The sequence below is a fragment of the Cervus elaphus genome, chromosome 14 (assembly GCF_910594005.1).
Source record: "Cervus elaphus chromosome 14, mCerEla1.1, whole genome shotgun sequence".
NCBI lineage: Eukaryota > Metazoa > Chordata > Mammalia > Artiodactyla > Cervidae > Cervus > Cervus elaphus.
Window position 1 is genome coordinate 61,560,940 of NC_057828.1, and position 19,799 is coordinate 61,580,738.

Genomic DNA, 19,799 nt, shown 5'->3' on the forward strand with positions numbered 1-19,799 from the left:
GCTGGTGACTATCTGTGTTAGTCACTCAGTCATGTCTGACTCTCTGCAACCCCATAGACAGTAGCTCACCAGTCTCCTCTGTCCATGGAATTCTCCAGGCAAGAATGCTGGAGTGGGTTGCCATTCTTTTCTCCAGGGGATCTTCCTGACCCAGGGGTCAAACCCGGGTCTCCTGCATTGCAGGCAGATTCTTTACCAGCTGAGACACCAGGAAAGCCCTGGTGACTATCTGGGAATGTGCAATTACAACTCAGGTCACCCACTCTGAGTATCAGACGATAGAAGGAGAGCCCTAGAAGTGTGGGCAAGCTGACAGGTAGCAGAGAACAGCGTGGGCACCATCTTTTACTAAACCACTGTCCAGATCAAACCCACGATTTGTCAGCCCATGACTTTGAGGAGTTGACACGGTCCCTTCTGATGAACCAGGGTTCCCACCACCACCCGCCTCATCCCTATGATCTCTGGCTCTGCAGGTGGGGGGCCTGGAGTGGGTGTGTTGTCACACCTCACAGTGTCTTTCGCCACGTGTAGTGCTGCCACAGACAGTACCGAGCGACGGGCGGAACTTCAGGCACCACCGTTTCCCTGGCACAACTCTGAGAAGAGACTCGGCCTTTTTGCGTTGTATGGACCTGGGGCATGCTTAGAGGGGAGAGGAGATGGCCTGGCTGTTCCCACTAAAAGGGTCTTCCCGGAGAGTCATAAAGCCAAGTAACCAAATCAGCCAGCACTCACGGAGCCCTGCTGCGGCAGACTCTGTGGTCCAGCTGAGAGCACCTGAGGGCGAGCCGGTTTGGGCGTCCTGGTGTGGGACTGAGGCATAGACGTAGGTCTGTCAGTCAGAAAAAAAGTGAAGAGGGCCATCCACAAATAACAACACGGAGGGGAGGAAAACCTTAGAGATATTACCTTGGAGATGACCATTTCTCTTTGGAAACCATACAAGTCAGTAAATCACACTCTTTGGGTCCCGAGAGGTGTGGCTTTGTCCCCTATCCAAGGATGTGGAGCCGTTGTGGGCTAGACACGTGTGGAGAAGCCAAGGAAGGGAATGTCTCACACTTCCATGGCATTTTACAGCTGCTTTTACCCACATGGTTACACCTGATGCTCACAGTGACTGCTGAAGGGGACAAGAATTACCATCTCCATTTCATGGATGGAAACTTTCCTGGTGGCTCAGATGGTAAAGCGTCTGCCTACAATGCAGGAGACCCCGGTTCAATCCTGGGTCGGGAAGATCTCCTGGAGAAGGAAATGGCAACCCACTCCTGTATTCTTGCCTGGAAAATCCCATGGATGGAGGAGCCTGGTAGGCTACGGTCCACAGGGTTGCAAAGAGTCGGACATGGCTGAGCGACTTCACTTTAAGAGAGGTTAAATGACTTCTTAAAAGCCACACTCTTTCTACGTGGCAGAGTCCGGATTAGAACCTGGATGTTCTAACTTTAAATTCAGAGATCTTGCAGCCCTACAGTGGTGGTTTTTAAACCGTGTACCCAACAGAATATCTTGGGAGAGGAAGGGGACTCTGGCATCCCCAACCCCCACTCAGATGGGAGCAACTCCAATTTCATTTGCTTTCTCTGTTGGTGTTCCAGTCAAGATTTTGTGTATTTAAAAAAAGGGTTTGGTTTAGGTTGGAAATTAGGTTGGAAATTCACTGAGCTCTGCCATGATCCTTCCAGTGGGGGCTCAGCCGCAGGACAAGGAGTCCATGTGGAACACATACAAAAAAGGGAGGGATGAAGATAACAGCTCCAGAGGCAAACTCGCACATGTGCACGCTCGGCACCTCAAGACCCTTAGGGAGGGAGACAAAGAGCTGAAGCCTGTCGATCTGGGGAAGTATTTCCTGGCTCCACATCGTGGGGTGCTGCCTGGTCAGCTTTGTGGGGTCTTGTTCAGACAGATCTAACGCCCTCAGCAGACTCTGAGTCACAAACCATCCAAGCTCAATCAGCTGTTGCAGCCTCACGCCTTGTAAGCATGCTTGCAGCCTCCTCCAATGCCCAGCCTCCAGTGAGGCATCTGCTTATCCTGAGGGTTGGCTTATGGCTGAGGCATCACCTGTTCATGGGGTGAGCCCACTCAGGGTGTCACACCTACCACCTGAGCCCTGAGACTTCCCAGCCTTGTCCCTTTTCTCCAAGCTCTTCTTTAATAAGATTGTCTGCTCTCTCACTGCACTTCTGATCTTTCTAGGAACCTGCATTACAACCTTCTGGTTTTGTCTTCTCTAAATAGGAGCTATTTAGAAACAGCCTGCTTCTCTCCCCATCACCCCAGCTGGCAAGTATTTTGGCTTACCAAGGGCCTCTTGGAGCTGGGTGGAGTAGTGCAAATCATTGAAGGTTGGGTTTTGGCCCTTTAACCTGGACTATGAAGAAGACACCTGCAAGACTTGCCTAAGGTCTGACTCTACTGTCTTTGTGGACGTAAATGCATCCTTCTGTTCAGATTTTACAAAGCTCTGACAGTTTACTTTTGTCATTTATTTTTATAACTCTCTCCTAAAACTATGTACGACAGAAAGAAATCAGACAGACCTGGGTTCGAATTCCAGCTTTGGACTTACTAACTGTAGGATCTTGGACAAGCTACTCAACTTTTCTGACCTTCCTTTTCCTCATTTATATAATAGAGATAGTATCGCTACATGGGGTTGGTGTTTTGTTTTCTTAAATGAAGAATAAATGAGATAAAGAATCCTGTACAGTGTTTAGCATAGAGTCAGATTTCAATAGATGCTGGTTTCAAGGATCTAAGGATAAGGCCCGATTTACCCACATTTGTTTCCCTAAAATCTAGTATAGTGGCTGGTACATAATACATACTCAGTAAATATTTATTGACAGTATGAATACATGAGGAGTGAATCAAGAGGACACATATGAAACCAGTAAGTCAGGCCACAGGAAGAGTTGGCAAAACTTTTTGAGTTCTGTAAAACAAGTAACAGTATTAGAATTTGAGAAGTGAGAAATATATCCTAAAGAGGTAATCAAGTGCTCCAAAATGTACCTACAAAGATGTTCATTGTTGTGTTCTTTACAATAGTGAAGCTTTTGAGATAACCTACACGTCCTTCAAAAGGGTCTGGGTACAACAAGTTGATTTAATGTAATAAAACACTATGTACCCATTTTTAAAATGTAGATGTAGAAGTATTATTCTATAAAAATAGCAAAAACATGTTTTAGGTGAAACGGTATGTTATAAAATCTCAGTCTTGTAAAATTAACTGTTTATCTATCTTTCAAAAGAAAAAAATTCCCTGGTGGTCCAGCGGCTAAGACTTCATGCTCCCAAAGCAGGGGGCTTAGGTCTGATTCCTGGTGGGAGAACTCAGTCCCATATGCTGCAACTAAGAGTTTGCTTGCTGCAACTAAAGGTGCCACAATTGAGCCCTGGTACAGCCAAATAAACAAAAATAAATATTAAAACAGAAATGCCTGCAAGAGTATTAAAAGACAGTGGTTGTATCTGGATGGTAGAATTATAGTAATTTTTAAAATATATTTTTCAACATTGTTTGAATTTTATGAATCTCATTTTATAATCAGGAAAAACTTTTCTTTTGGAAACCCAGAATACACAAAGAGTATAACAGTCGGTGGATTTTTGTTGCTGTTTTTTTTTCGGTTGTATATGTCAAAACCCAGTATGAACTCCTTTAGATTCAAAGGGAAATGTGTCTGGAAGGCTGGTATAACTATAGGAAGGTGGAGGTGTTGCTCTGCCTTGGGAACAGATGTGAATGCCTCTGTCACATGACATCTTGGGATGTTGATATCGTTCATTATACCACAAGCCAGCTTCCTCCCCACGGCAGGAAACACCACCATCTTGATGAGTTCTGAGCTGCTAGTCTCCACCACAGAGGAAAAATGAGCATCGCACTTGATAATGCTTAGGTCATAAATTCCAAAGGTACACTGCAGTTGGCCCCATTGGTTCAGCTGTCTGTCCGCCATGCAGTCACTTTGCCCAGGGCAAGACATGCTCTCTACAACTGGCCCAGCTTGTGGCCCACTCCCACCCTAAGGTCCATCAGTGTGAACCAGCAGGCAAGGTCCTGTGAAAAGAGCTTGATTAATGGGTTGAGGAATGGTTATCCTCTCCCCCTGCTCTCTTCTGCTGTGAACTGATATTTCTTCAGAGGTGAGGAAGAGAGGATAGGAAGTTCTGAGTGTGTTGGCTTAATTTCTGTTTTCAGAGGAGGGCAGGGGAGGCTGGAGGTAGAGCGGTGGCCAGGAATTGAATGGACAGTTGTCAACATCAGGGGCAGTGAGTGAAATTCCCGGACAGGTCCCTGTGCTAGTGCAAAAGTCATTTGAGTTCTCCAAGGGCTTACAGTTCAACCCCAAGGCTAAATGCTAGTTGGATAGAGGCAGTAGTAGCATTTGTTGTTCTCACTAAATGACCTTTCTTCCTGGGCACCTTTCATCACTTCCTTGTTAAGAAAGGAGAAATATATCTTCTCAAGTATGGTGGGTTTTCTAAGTGTCTTTCTTGGAACAACCAGAGCTCAACAAAACATTCAGTGGTTTCCCTTCCTCTGTGCATTCCCTGCTGCATTTACTTACTTAGGCATGGTCATTTCATTTCTTTCCAAAATAGAGTGACTGTGCCCTGAAAATAAACACTTGCAAATACAGTAGGATCTTATGATATCATAGTCTACTGTTAGAATTCAACTTGGAATAAGGTCTTTGGTTTGAATGAGATCACTGCACTGTGAGTCCCTGATGGTCAAGGGTTATGTTTATGTTATCTCTGAGCCCCAGCTCCTGGAGCAATGCTGGCCCACAGTAGGTCCTTAGAAGTTGATAGTACTCATAACACTTATGGTTCATTCTTAACATGTTTGTTTTGGGGGGGTTTCTATTAGTGTTTTTTCTTCCTCCTTACATTTTTTTCTGTCTATTAAGGATGCCACACATTTCCCCAAATCTGGTTCCTGCAGTAAACCATTTTCAGAAGCTTGTTCTTCCTCTGAGTCTTTTCAGTGATGTTCCCTGTACCTTGTTCTACATATTTCCCCCACATAATTCATTTTTGACCTCTTTACTCATCCTTGACCAAGGTAAGATGTATCCTCCCGCCAACAAAGAGGCTATTTGGAATGCCTTGGGTTGGGCTCATTGTCTACTTGGGCACTGGCTGAATCCTTTTCTTATTTTATATTGATAGATGGCACAGGTTCATGGGTTCAACTCCCAGCCTGCTACAGGTAAACGTCTTGTTCTTGCAGTGGATTTAATCCAGATGCACAGTAAAAAAAAAAACCAAAAAACAAACATTGCTCTGAAAGATCTGCTGGACCTCAGCCTATTTCCTTTTGCCCTGAAACAATATAGAACTGATGAGATTATATTTCCAAGATGCACAGAAGGATTTTAACATCACATTATCTACCTATAGACTTACAAGTCTCAGCCCTTAAGAGCCACTACAGTGGGAGCACATTGTAGCGTGTTTTCTTTGTACTGATAGTTGATAATTACTGAGCACTGAGGGAAGAAAAGAGTGTCTTTCCTTTCTTAATTAGCATAATAGAGGTATGGAATGAAAAAAATCCACCAAAAGCCATGGCAAATCGGCAACATTTTTTCCCATTTGCATAACTGTATGTCATTACTATGCATTATTCACCTTGCTTTTCTTCTTTTTTTTTTCATTTATTTTTATTAGTTGGAGGCTAATTACTTTACAATATTGTAGTGGTTTCTGCCATACATTGACATAAATCAGCCATGGATTTACATGTGTTCCCCATCCCGATCCCCCCTCCCACCTACCTCCCCATTCCATCCCTCTGGGTCTTCCCAGTGCACCAGCCCTGAGCACTTGTCTCATGCATCCAACCTGGGCTGGTGATCTGTTTCACCCTTGATAGTATACTTGTTTCAATGCTATCACCTTGCTTTTCAATGTGAAATTGTTTTTTAGTTGCAAGTAAAGAGAGAGATATATCAACAGTGACTTAAATGAAAAGGGCATTTGTTTTTATTAAACAAGAACCCCAGAGGTATGGTCTTGGGTGGCCTGAGAGCTCAACTGTATTATCAGGGTCTTTCTCTCTTTCTCACTCTGACTTACTAGGCACCTTGCTTGTCATCATTATGCTTATTCCCTCATAGACTTAATGTGGCTACCTCTGCTCCAGGCATCACATCCATATTCCAGATAGGAAGGCAAAAAGGGATGACAGCAAGCTTTCCTTCAAGTTTGTCTCTTTGATTAGAAAAGCAAAATTTCCTGGCAAACTTTTATGTTTCATTGGTCCCAGTTGGTAACATTTCACTCCTAGCAGCAAGGAAGGATGGGAAAGGGTTTTTCAAAGAGAAAAAGTGTTATACAATCATGACTAGATTGAACTTATTGATCTTAATTTATTCCCTGAATCAAGGTACATTGCTGCTACACACCACTGACCTCCATCATCATGCAAACAAAATCAGTGTCGTGTTAGCAATGATTGCTGACAGTCAAGAGCAACCTTGGCAGCCTATTTTTGGCTGTAGTGATGATAGCTATAAAACTTACCAGAGTTTTCCTAAGATAGAGGTACTTTGAATATAATGAGATGATGTATGATTTTAATCACTGATAATGAATATGGAGTCAGTGTAACTGAATATTATCTAATATTACATACTTAAATATGACAGCATGACTTGTTGAACTCAAGAAGACTACAGAGACATCAAATCAAATAATGTTTGTACAACCTCCCTTTCTTAAAGCAAGTAATTTCAGAACCCAATATATAAGGAATTATAAACACCATTTGCACTGGTTGCTCAAATTTCTCAAGTAAGCAAATTCTGAGAATTACATACTTCAAAGAGCCCTTTCTAGTCTGCATTTCTACACAATTTGAAGTGAAAGGTGTTTATTGGGTTGTGGCTTCCTCCACCCAAGCAAAGACTGCCAAGGCCCATTGCCCGCTTCTGTTTCTTCCCCTACCATTATTGTCTCACAAGCTTACCCTTTAGTAAAGTTAATTTTGATATTAGAAGTCTTCTCTTTGGGCTCACAAGGTGAAAGGTAAGGAGTTCAGGTGATGGGCCATCCCAGATGGCCTAAGATTAAGGCTTTCCTAGAAAGCAGGACTTTGAATGCTGAAACCAGGACAGTCCTAAGCAAACCAAAATGGTTGCTCATATTAGGAGTTGTCACCGACGTGAAATGACTCATGAGGGAGAGGGAGTTTGAGAAAAAAGGAGGAGAGGGATGGGACTTCAGTGCTGGCCCAGTGGCTAAGGCTCCACACTGCCAATGAAGGGGGCTTGGGTTCGATCCCCGGCCAGGGAACTAGGTCCCACATGCTACAACCAAAGGTCCTGCATGCTGCAATGAAGACCCTATGCAGTCAAATAAACAAACATAGAAAAATAAATACTTAAAAAAAAAAGTAAGGATAGGGAGAGAGGGAGGACCTGGGAAGTCATGGCCATTTAACTCAACTCTAAATTGTGTGACTTTTCTTTCCATTTTAATAACTGGGGTTCCTGCACATTAGCTCACCAGTGATACATGAACTCATCATTTTGTCATGTTCTTTACTCTTCCAACCCGTACACAATTGCCCATTTTCTACCTTCAAGTTCTATGCCTCTTTTTTTCTCAGTTTGTATTTCCATCCACTGAGTTCAGTGGCCTTGCAGGTGAATGTTTTGAAGTCCCCTCTGCTCCAACACACAGCAATGATAGATAACATTTCCAAGAGAATTTTAAAAAGTTGTAATCACACTAAAAAATGAGATACATATGTCCATGGTCCTGGAACTGAAATATGAAGTAATGAGTTAAGGCTGATCTAAGGGCTTGGCAGGCTTTGGACCTGGAAGGAGGTAGTAGGAACTGTGAGTTTGGCTTCTGCAGATACACCACAAGGGAGACGTGCTCTGCAGGAGGCATGGGAACCAGAATCATGTTCAGAGCTCACAACTAGAAGCCAGGGCAGGGCTACCCTGGCCTGTGAAGTAAGCCTGAAAACCTGCTGCCTAGCACTGCCTAGCATATAGTCTAGTGCCTTTGGAACCAGGCTCAAACTCAAGCCCCAGAAGGGTGATGCATAGAGAAAAAGAAAGGCAGAGGAAAGCATTGCACATGTTGATGACCCTGTAAACCCAAATTTAAAATGTATGAAGGACTCTTATACCAAGAAAAGACAACCAATAAAATCAATAATTGGAATATGAGTTGTTTTTTTTTTTTTTTTCAGAAAAAAAGATAACAAAAATGTCTGAAAAAAGACTTGAAAATATATACATTTAGAATCCTTAAAGAGATACATGAAGACATTATGCATATGACACTGATATATTCTGTATTGAAATAGGCAGAAATGAAATAAAGACTAGAAATTATGAAAATATGATCATTGAAAAAATTGTATACACAGTAGAATAAATTTTAAGCTAAACATAGCTGAAGAGAGAATTAAATTGGAATTGTAAGGAATTCACCCAGAATGCAACAGCTTCAAAGGGGTTGCTCAAATAAACTAGAGAATGTCGGGTGCTATGGGCTTCCCAGGTGGCGCTAGTGGTAAAGAACCCACCTGCCGATGTGAATAGACCGAGACTCAGGTTTGATCCCTGGGTTGGGAAGATCTCTTGAGGAGGGCACAGCAACCCACTCCAGTATTCTTGCCTGGAGGATCCCATGGACAGAGGAGCCTGGCGGGCTACAGCCCACGGGGTCACAGTGGGTCAGACATGACTGAAACGACTGAAGCAATTCGGCATGCACGCACGTCAGGTGGTGTGGTTACGGACTGGGGCTCAGGAAAGGCTTGTCCAAGAAGATATTTGAGGGACTTTCCTGGTCATCCAGTGGTTAAGAATCTGCCTTTCAATGCAGGGCACTTGAGTTTGATCCCTGGTTGGAGAACTAAGATCCCACACATCATGGGGCAAAGACACCCCCCACCCCCTCACTGAAACTAGAGAAACCCACTTGCTGCAAGAAGACCCAGTGCAGCCAAAATTAAAAAAAAAAAAAAAAAGATTTTTGAGCAGTGACCTGAGCAAGTAAGGATGTGTGTTATGCAAATGTAAATAAAAATTAATCAAAATCAAAGATACATAGTAATAATAATAGCTAGTTTCCAAGTTGCTGTGAGGATTAAGTTAAATAGCATACCTAAAAGCACATGTCCGGTGCCCAACAATAGTAATTACAATTTTTATTGTTATAAATAATAACAAAGGTTCAGGAGCTCTGCTTCCCTTCCTAAGAACCTGAGTAAATAGATTAGAATTTATACTTCTGCCTCCAAACTGAGGGGCCTTTTGCCACCTCCACTAGAGCCCCAGCCTCATTCCCAGGAGACTCGAATCAGCTGATGATTTTTTGAATCTAGTAAGGGTGGATTTAGCTCTTTGTGACAAAGTGGCTGGAATGCTGTCAGCTGTCCATATGCCTGTTTTCTCCTTCTGCTTCTCTCCCTGGAGAAAAACTCTATTTTTCCCTCTAGCATTAACTAAACAATCCAGTCATGTCCAAAAGACAGAGATGACATTTTAATATATCCAGGCAACATGGCTAGTGGTTTCTTTGCAAATTTTGCAATTTTATCAGTACAGCTCTAAGCATTTCTCCCTGTTTTGTCTTGTCTGGAGCCTCAGAGAACTCCTGACAGAGGTCACAAAAAGGGGAGGGACAAAGCCACCCTGTCTCTGAGCATGGAGCCTTTTCAAGGCGCAGGCCCCTCATGGAAACATTCCCTAATGAAAAGAACAAAATAAGACTGCTTCACAACGAACAGCAACAGAATGTTCCACTGGACAGAGAGCAGCTTCTTGGGACGTGGGAATCTGAGAGACTGGATAGCATTCAAAGAAAATGCCCTCGGAGTGATAAAGAGCAAGTCCTGGGGGCTCAGCAATAGTCAAGATTCCAGGCTTTAAAGGGAGGGGGTTTCCCTGCCAAGGCCTGGGGGTGGGGCTGGTTATCCTAGGAGCTGAACTGGGATGTGGGATTCTGATGATCCAGGACGTGAGATGGAGCAGCTTCTTCCTCTCTTGAGCAAAGGAGAAAAGGGAAGCTTGATGGACCAGAAAGAAGATAGAGGTACAGAGTGTGTCTGTATATTTCTAACCAGAAGAGAGAAAATTGTCCCACCGTCTCTGAGCCCTTGGTCAGGAAGAGTTTGTTTTAAGGAGGAAAGAAGGAAGAAGAAAAAGAAACAACCCTTTTTGCTGCAGCTAAGACTTGTATTTGCACTCAGCCCCACGGGGGGCTTTTCCCTGATATCTCAGTTGGTAAAGAATCTGCCTGCAATGCAGGAGACCCCAGTTTGACTCCTGTGTCGGGAAGATCTGCTGGAGAAGGGATAGGCTACCCACTCCAGTATTCTTGGGCTTCCCTTGTGGCTCAGCTGGTAAAGAATCTGCTTGCCATGCAGGAGAGCTGGGTTCGATCCCTGGATTGGGAAGATCCCCTGGAGAAGGGAAAGACTACCCTCTCCAGTATTCTGGCCTGGAGAATTCCATGGGACTGTATAGTCCATGGGGTAGCAAAGAGGCAGACACAACTGAGTGACTTTCACTTTCACTTCCAGGGTGTGAGGCAGGCTAGCAGACATTGCACAGTGGTCCAGGCAGGTTGCCTCAGCATTTCAGTCCAGCACAACTGTCCCACACTAGCAAGTCTATAAAAAACCAATCTTCCTCTTGTTTGAGTTCTTTTTTTTTTTTCCCAAAAAACTGCACACTTCACCAAGTATGAATTATGTTAAAAATAAATAAATAAAGAACTGAGCATTTTGGCTTAGGCTTAGTTGGAGGCAAATATTTATGCTTGGGGTGTGAGAAGATAACAGGAATTACAGGGATAAATAGTGGGATTTTAACATCTCCACTTTGCATGAGGCAGATAGCCTCTGATATCTTCTGAAGGAAAAGGAAAAGAATCTTAAGTTTATGTCACATTCAAAACCAAACAAAATTTTAAAATCAGATGGTGGGGTGAGGTTAGAGAGAAAATTATTGCACAACAGCAAAAGGAGAGTGTGATGTACACATGTGTATAAACAGGAGCTCTGTATCATCGTGTTGGTGGCCATCACACAAGTAGAGATATTTGGTTTTCGGTGTGCTTGCCAACCTCACACACATATACAGCTTGAAATGCATCTCTAATAAGATTTCAGTCTCTATGGTAGGCAGGTAGGAGACACATTAAATAGAGGAAAATTCAAACTGAGAGTGGGGCATTGTTCAGTTATCAATATTTATTAGTCAGGGTCTCTGTATTGTGGAGGCTCTGTACATGCCTTTTGATTAAATTAGTGCAGGACAGCAGAATAGCAAGTGGAAATGGATTTTATTCCTTTCCTTAGGGACAATTGTTTGGTGGTAATCATGCCATAGAATCAGTTGCCTACCCACAGAGGCCACCATAGGGTATATGTATGAGTAAAAAAATAAGTCCTAGTTTCTCAGTTAAATCCTCTTTAGACCTAATTCCTCATTCTGATTGGAAACACTGCCTCAATTTATGTTCTTTCCTTATACTTTGATACATACAGTTTTTTGGTTTTGTTTTTATTGAAGTATAGTTGATTTATAACTTAGTTTCAGGTATATAGCACAGAGAACCAGCTATGTGTATTTACCTCCGTCTGGTTTACTTAGCATAATAATCTCTAGGTCCATCCAAATTGCTGTAAATGGCATTATTTCATTCTTATTTATGGCTGAGTAGTATTCCATTGTGTATAAATACCACATTTTCTTTATCCATTCATCAGTCGATGTACATTTAGGTTTCTTCCATGTCTTGGCTGCTATCAACATTGGGGTGCATTATCTTTTTGAGTTATGGTTTCCTCCAGATATGTGCCCAGGAGTGGAATCGTAGGATCATGGTAGCTTTATTTTCAGTTTTTAAAGGAACCTCCATACTATTCTCCATAATGGCTGTACCAATTTACATATCCACCAACAATGTAAGAGAGTTACACACTGTCTCCAGGATTTGTTACCTGCAGACTTTCTGATGATGGCCATTTTGACTGGTGTGAAGTGTGATATCTCATTGTAGTTTTGATTTGTATTTCTCTAATAATTAGGGATGTTGAGCATCATTTCATGTGCCTTTTGGCCATCTGCATGTCTTCTTTGGAGAAATGTCTGTTTAGGTCTTCTGCCCATTTTTTTGATTGGGCTGCTTGACATGTAGTTTTTTAAACTTCATCTACTTTTTATTTTTATTTATTTATTTAGGTTTGGCTGCACTGGGTCTTCATGGCTACACTCAGGCTTTCTCTAGTGGCGGCAAGCAGGGGGTCCTCTCTGGGTTTGGTGCACAGGTTCCTCATTGTGGTAGCTTCTCTTTTGTGGAGCATGGGCTCAGGAGCACATGTTCAGTAGTTGTGGCACATGGGCTTAGTTGCTCCGTGGCATGTGGAACATCCCCAGAGCAGCGATCGAACCTGTGTTCCCTGCATTGGCAGGTGGATTCTTAACCAGGGAAGTCCCCAATACTTTTAAAGGGCCTTGCAAGCCACAAAGCCTCCCAGCCTCTCTTCTGATTCCTTAGCCTTCATACAAAAGGCCTTTGTTACAAACCTCGAACCCAAGCCCTTGTGTCCATGACGCCCAGAGAGAGAGATGTAGGGAAAAAAATGGGGGGAGGGCAGGAGAAAAACCACCTGTTCAATATTATAGAGCACAATAGCAATTAAGCCAAACTAGAAACTAGAATCTACTCATTCCGAGTAACCATTTTGAGAGGCACATTTTCAAATTAAATTAGAATATATTGAGTAGCTGAGTGTAGGGATGTGTTTTGTGTAGCGGTAGTTAAGTGCAATCATATAAGATGCACATTAAAAAAGTGCAACAGAAGCAAATAATCCAATTTATCTATTAAAATTAACTAGGAATATTCATTTGAATAGCTAATAATTTGACACTAGATAGGAAAATTACTCCTTTGTGCCTCTTTTTGGATGAGTCTCGGGAATCATCATCAGTCATCCCCAATCCCTTGTTGCCTGATGAAATCAACAGTGAATTTAGCAGCTGCTCTGTTATTACAATTCAGCTACCTTCTGTCTTAATCAGAGCAGATTACTTTTGACCAAGCTAGCATCTCTGAATATGTTCTCCGCTGTATGACCTCTTTCAGTTAATGGGAACTGGTTCTGTCTATTCATCTCATGTTTGTGCAGAGCTAATTTATCTTTGACCAATATTAATATTATGCTAATTATATAAGTGCATTTGGCTCTTTCATACAATTTCTATTACGAGAGCCCTTGAAAGTACAACACAGAAGAAAGAATAAAATAGAGCAGACATGTAATTAGGGAGATGATGAAAATCCTTTCCTAGATATCAAAAATATATTTGAAGTGTAGGAATTTTGATCTTTGTTTTATGATGCCTGCCTCCTTTTCTGGACCAAATTACTCCCTTCATGGAGTAAAATCTCAGATGTGTATGTGGGCCAGGAAGACAAGGGAAATGAGTAAAACAGACAGGATTCAAGTGCTTTTATCTGTGTCATGTGAGGCCCAGAGAAGCCTAGACCCCAAGAGAGTGCTTGCTCCCTCTGAAGGAGGCTCCTAGCCTCTGTGCCATGACACCCACTATAAGAGAATGGGGATTGGTCTGGACTTGAATGAAGTGTCCTGTTTTTTTTTTTTTAATATTCATTTATTTATTTAGGCTGTGTTGGGTCTTCATTGCTCCATGTGGGCTTTCTCTAGCTGCGGTGAGTGGGGCTACACTGTAGCAGCAGTGTGTGGGCTTCTCATTGCAGTGGCTTCTCTTGTTGCAGAGCACGGGCTCTAGGGCATGCAGGCTTCAATAGTTGTGGCATGTGGGCTTAGTTGCCCTACGACATGTGAAGTCGTCCCAGACCAGGGATCAAACCTGTGTCCCCTACACTAACAGGCAGATTCTCAATCACTGGACCACCAGGGAAGTCCAAGTGTCCTGATTTTTAAGTGGCTCTAATTTTTTTTTTTTTTAAGTACTGAGCTGAATCAAATAAAATTTAACCAAGGGTAGGACTCAGCAGGCTACCATTTTGTGATCCCTGCTCCATTCTTTACAAAGGTCATTTCAGGACCAAGGTGCTTAGAAATGGTCTATAAAATAGCTGGAGCATCCACCAGGTGGCAGGAAGAAGCAGATGATTTTTCCTGCTTGCCAACCTTTCCAGGGTTGAAGATTTCTGTGGATCCATCTGAAATCTTAAAAAAAGCGGCTGTGGGACTTTGCTGGTGGTCCAGTGGTTAAGCCTCTGTGCTTCCAATGCAGGGGCTACAGGCTCAGAGCCTGGTCAGGGAGCTAAAATCCCACATGCCTTGTAGCCGCAAAACCAGAACTTAAAACAGAAGCAATATTGTAACAGATTCAAATAGTCTACATCAAAAAAAAAATTCTTTTTAATAAAATAAAAATTAAAAAAATAAAAAGCAGCTGTTGCCTTGGCCTCACAAACCACTGCTACCCAAATCTTAAAGCAACCAGACACTGAGGAGACTACCTCTCTCTTTCCCTATCATTACTGGACACAGATAAGCCAGAAAACACACAGCCCACGCTGCCGCAACCCACCACCACCCCTGCGTGGCACCCCACCCTCACCCCAAGAGCCACTGGGGAGGGATGTGTGGAGCATGAAAGGGTCTGACCCTGCTTCCTCCTTTCTCTGAGCTTGAGGGCACTTGGTACAAGGTGGAAAGTCACTGAAGATGAAGGATGTTCATGCCCAGGGGGATTGGTCTCTGTGTAACTGGGAGCCACCGGGCAGACAGCTGTTTTCACGTGAAGGCCCAGGATGTAGTATCATCCAGGTCAACTTGATGCTGATACCTGTGTTTGAGGCCTGAGTGCCTGATCCCCTGCCTGGCCTTGCCCTTCATTGGCTCTTAGCTAGCCTGTCTCCAAGGCTGTGAGCTCCTCCTGACCCTGAGTCTGGTTCTGACCATTAGACCATTGCTCACAACCCCAACTGGCCCCTTACCCGACACAGACTGTCTGTCTGTCTCCACCTCTGCCTCGGCCCAGACGCCCCTGGCCCAGCCGCGCCCTCTGCTCCAGGCTCACCCAGGCTCACCCAGGCTCACCCCACTGCATCCTCTCCATCCCCTATCCAGACACTCAAACTGTGCTGCCGGGACTGCCCTGCCCTCCCAGAGACACCTCATTTCCTCTCCTCAGAAGGTCCAGGGTTAGAGGCCGCACACAACATAAATCTGTGACTTGAGGGGAATGGGGCAAGGAGAGACTCCTCCTTTCACTATGAATTAACAGGATGAGCTAGTTTCAAATTGTAGAAGGAGAGAGAAAAGCTGTAAAATACTTGAATCTATTATCTAGAGAGATTTGGAAACTTCAAGGTTTTTCAGAGTACAGTCACTCCTTGGTATCTGCAGGAGATTGATTCTAGGACCCTCACTCCCCAGGACACCAGTATCCACAGATGTTCAAGTCCCTTTTATAGAATGGTGTAGAGTCCCTTGGACAGCAAGGAGATCAAACAAGTCAGTCTTAAAGGAGATCAGCCCTGAATATTCATTGGAAGGACTGAGCTGAAGCTTGAATACTTTGGCCACCTGATGCAAAGAGCTGACTTATTGGAAAAGACCCTGATGGTGGGAAAGATTGAAGACAGGAGAAGGGGACAACAGAGGACAAGTTGGTTGGTGGCATCACTGACTCAATGGACACGAATCTGAGCAAACTCTGGGAGATAGTGAAGGATAGGGAAGCCTAGAGTGCTGCAGTCCATGGGGTCACAAAGAGTCAGACATGACTGAGCAACTAAGCAACAACAACAATACAACGATATGCACATACTCCTTTCATATACCTTAAATAATCTCTAGATTATTTATAATATCTAATACAATGTAATTTATGTAAATAGTTGTAAATAAATGTAAATGATATGTAAATAGCCTCCAGCATGCAGCATATTCAAGTTTTGCTTTTGGAATTTTCTGAAATTTTTTTTCAAATACCTTTTATATGAGTTTGATTGAATATGTGGGTGTGGATCCTGCAGATACAAAGGGCCAGCTGTGGATGGAAAAGCTCAGTGTCTGGAATAGAGTTTGGCTGGGACTGGGGAGGCCTGCTGAGTGGCCATGAAAGGGACCGATTGGCTTCAAGATCAGACTTCCAGACTTTGCCCTTTTCTCTTCCTGGCCAACTGGAAACAGAGATATCCTATTAGGAAAAAGTGGGGGCTCATTTAAAGAAGGGTTACATAAGGCCATGCCAGGCAAATTTCCATAACACCAAATTGCAAAGGGGCATTGTAAATTGGTAAGAGAACCCCATCTGAGAATTCAGGGGCCTAACTTCTGGTCTGGTCAGAGTCTGTGAAAGTTCAGGCACAGTACCAAACCTCTCCAGGTATCCATCAGTTCACTGAGAATACAGAAGTTGGATTAGAAGTATTAGTTATCTGCATACATGCTCAGTTGCTCAGTCATATCTGACTCTTTGCAACCCTTTGAACTGTATAGTCCACCATGTTTCTCTGTCTATGGAATATTCCAGAAATAATGGAGTGGGTTGCTATTTCTTCCTCCAGGGGATCTTTCCAACCCAGGGATCAAACCCACATCTCCAGCATTGCTGGTGGATTCTTTACCCACTGAACCATCAGGTTATCCAAGATGACACAAATTCAACCCAAACCTTAGCAGCCTAAAACAATAAACGTATTATCTCACAGATTCTGTGGGACAGGAGTCCACGTACTGTGTAGTCAACTCCTCTGACTTAGGGTCTCTCTGAGGCTACAATTAAGTGTCAACTGGGGCTGCCATCATCTCAGGGTTCAACGTGGGGAGGATCTGCTTTCTAGCTCACCCAAGAGGTTGTTGGCAGGATTCAGTTCCTTCTAGACTAAGAGTCACACTGTTAGAATAAGAGCCTCAGTTCCTCTCTGGTCACTGGCTGGGGGCCTCGTTTCGTCTCTTACTGCACAAGTCTCTCCACAGAACAGTTCACAACATGGTGGCTGGCTGTTATGAGCCAGAGAGGGTTAGCAAAATGGATCAGAGTCTTTGTGATGTCCCATCCCTTTGTTACATTCTGTTCTGTAGAACTGACTCACTGAACCCAGCCCAACAACCAAGGGAGGGGAATATGCAAGAGCGTGAATACAGGAGGCAGGGCTCATTGGTAACTATTTTAGTGGCTGCTTACCACACATTCTCTCCACGGCCCCTCCTAGCTCAGATTCTATGAATACTCCCTCTCTCTCCCTCAGAAAGGGGCTGCATATTCTATTTACAGACCCAACTTCTCAGCCAAGTGCTCAAATAGGCTCTGATATATTCTTCAACTAGAGTTAACCATCATGAAAAATGTAGTCAAATAGGAAAATCATCTTATCCAAAAGAGTTAGACTATGAAAAGAAGACATTGGATTTTCTCTGTTTTGGTGGCATCCTCCATTATAGGGCTCTTCTGGTAGACCAGATATATATTTAGAATAAAAGGGGAAATATATCTTTGTTTAGAGCTCTACAGAACCAAGTGCACTGAGACCAATCTATTCAGAGAACCCAGGCTGACTTGAGGTTCCTGCACTGCTAGGAGGAGCATCACAACTCAAAGGCCACTTCTGAGTTTTGCTTTCTTTACAAAGCAATCCATGTCATGGATTATCCCCAGAGCCTCTGTGAGGTGTTCACATTTCCTCTGGAATGATGTGACTTTCTTCAGACATCTAAGCCTGTACATGTTATACATTGGACGGGCTCAGATCTGGAGAATGACTTAGGGTCTCCAAATCCTGAGGACTGTTAGGTTAATTTGAATGAATGTAGCTGTCTTTGTCTGTCACAGAGGCACTTTGTAAAGCAGTCATGGATTCTTTTTAAAAATCTGTTTTAATCTATCAGAGGTCCATATTTCCTTTATTAATAGCCCTGTTTAAAACTGTGGTCATCAGGCTTCTCTGGTGGCTCAGTGGTAAAGAATCCACCTGCCAGTGCAGGAGACACAGGTTCGATTCCTGATCTGGGAAGATCCCACATGAGGCGAAGCAACAAAGTCTGTGTGCCACAACTACCACGCCTGCCCTCTAGAGCCCGGGGGCCATGACTACTGAGCCCACCAGTAGCGACTACTTAAGCCTGCTCACCCTGGAGCCCACACCCCACAGCAAGAGAAGCCTGTGCACTGCAGCTAGAGAGTAGCCCCCCAATCTCCACAACTGGAGAAAAGCCAGCACAGCAATGAAGACCCAGCATAGCCAAAGCTAAATAAATAAAATTAGAAAAAAAAAATTGTGGTCATCATAAGCCGTTCATCTTTTGATGACCTTAAGCTCTTCTAACTTGGGGAGCCATTCTGTCGATGTGCACATACACATTAACCAGTTTGGAACCTATAGTCACACTGAGACACAGCAGCTTCTTACCTCTGAATGAAAAGGCTTGAGATCCCTGTTTTTACTTCCAATTTCTAGTTTTGAGGAAATACAGTATGATAATCACAGCAACACATTATGAATTCATGAGATTTTTAACTGATCCCTTTCTGTTTTCTTTTCATCATACTTAAGAAGACTTACAGATACTTGAATTTGCAGTTATCAAAGCTGTCTTATGTAGTTCCTTATTCATTCTTTCAAACTAGATAAAAAGAGGGATTTAATTCTTTACTGGGAGGTGACATAAAGTAAGAAAGTATATAGACTTTGACACTAGAGAATCTGGATTAGAAGCCTTAAGACTTCTGGCGAGTTACTTACCTCATGATGAATCAGAGTTTTCAGCTGTAAAGTGGGATCATAGGTGCCTATCTCACAGAATTGTTTCAGGGATTAAATGACACAGACGTATCCATATGAAGTGTTTCGCGCCATACACAGAACTGTTACTCAATAACTGCTGGTTTCCTTTAACATTTATTCAGAAACAAAGGGAGATCCTGAGAGCATCTCCAAATGGTTAACCAATAGGAGCAAGAAGGGATGGGATCCCAGAGTTCAGATCATCAGGCCTCATCATAGTTATCTCAGGTGTTCCTTTAACAAGCCATCACCCAAATATCCTGCTTCACCACTTTGGTGAGCTTTATAAACTGAGCCTGAAATACCACATAAGACACACACTGCTTGTGCCATCCTGTGCCCTCAAATAAGGGCAGATTTGCTCTCAGTTGGTAGAGGGAAAACGAATGTTGTGTGTAACGTATGCAAGAAATGCTGATACGCCCACTTTCTGATCTGCTGTTGTATTGGATTTTGTGGTTTAGCCTCCGTATCAGAATGCATGAAAAGTGAGCACAGATAAAGGTGGGCAGTAGGTTCTCCATGGAGCTCCCTAACCCCCACAATAAATAACTCCCCTAGATGATCCACAAAGTCAGCTGCATGTTTGGAAATTCCTCTCCTCTACCTGGAAAGTAGTCTGAGATTGGCTCAAGCTGTCCTGGGGCAGCTTTGCCATGTAAATAACCACTGGAAATGCACCACTCCTTGAAGCCTGGCTATGCGAGACGTGGACTGCAGAAAGGCAAAGAGTGGCCACCGGGATCCCAGCTCAGGGGCTGGAGGAGAGGAAGCTGGGAAGCAGGGGAGCTAACGGCTCCGGGGCCTGGGGCCTGTGTATGTGTGGGGAGTGGTGGTGAGGTGCCCTGGTCTGTTCCGTTAAATGGGAGGCAGAGACACAGAGTGCACCAGCAAGGTGGTTTCTCTTGGCCCCCTGGAGGAGGTTTATAAAGGTCTTTGCCAGCTATAAAAAGTAAAGTAAATGAATTGAATATTGAGTAGTCAATAAAATTAAGAAAGTC

The 19,799-nt window shown here is 43.5% G+C and overlaps 1 non-coding gene across 1 annotated transcript; it reads left to right on the top strand.

Annotated features, from left to right (window-relative positions):
- The first annotated feature begins 1,171 nt into the window (after positions 1-1,171).
- On the top strand, positions 1,172-1,243 carry TRNAC-ACA. The gene has a single exon. It is a non-coding gene; the product is annotated as a tRNA-Cys (tRNA).
- The last annotated feature ends 18,556 nt before the right edge of the window (positions 1,244-19,799 follow it).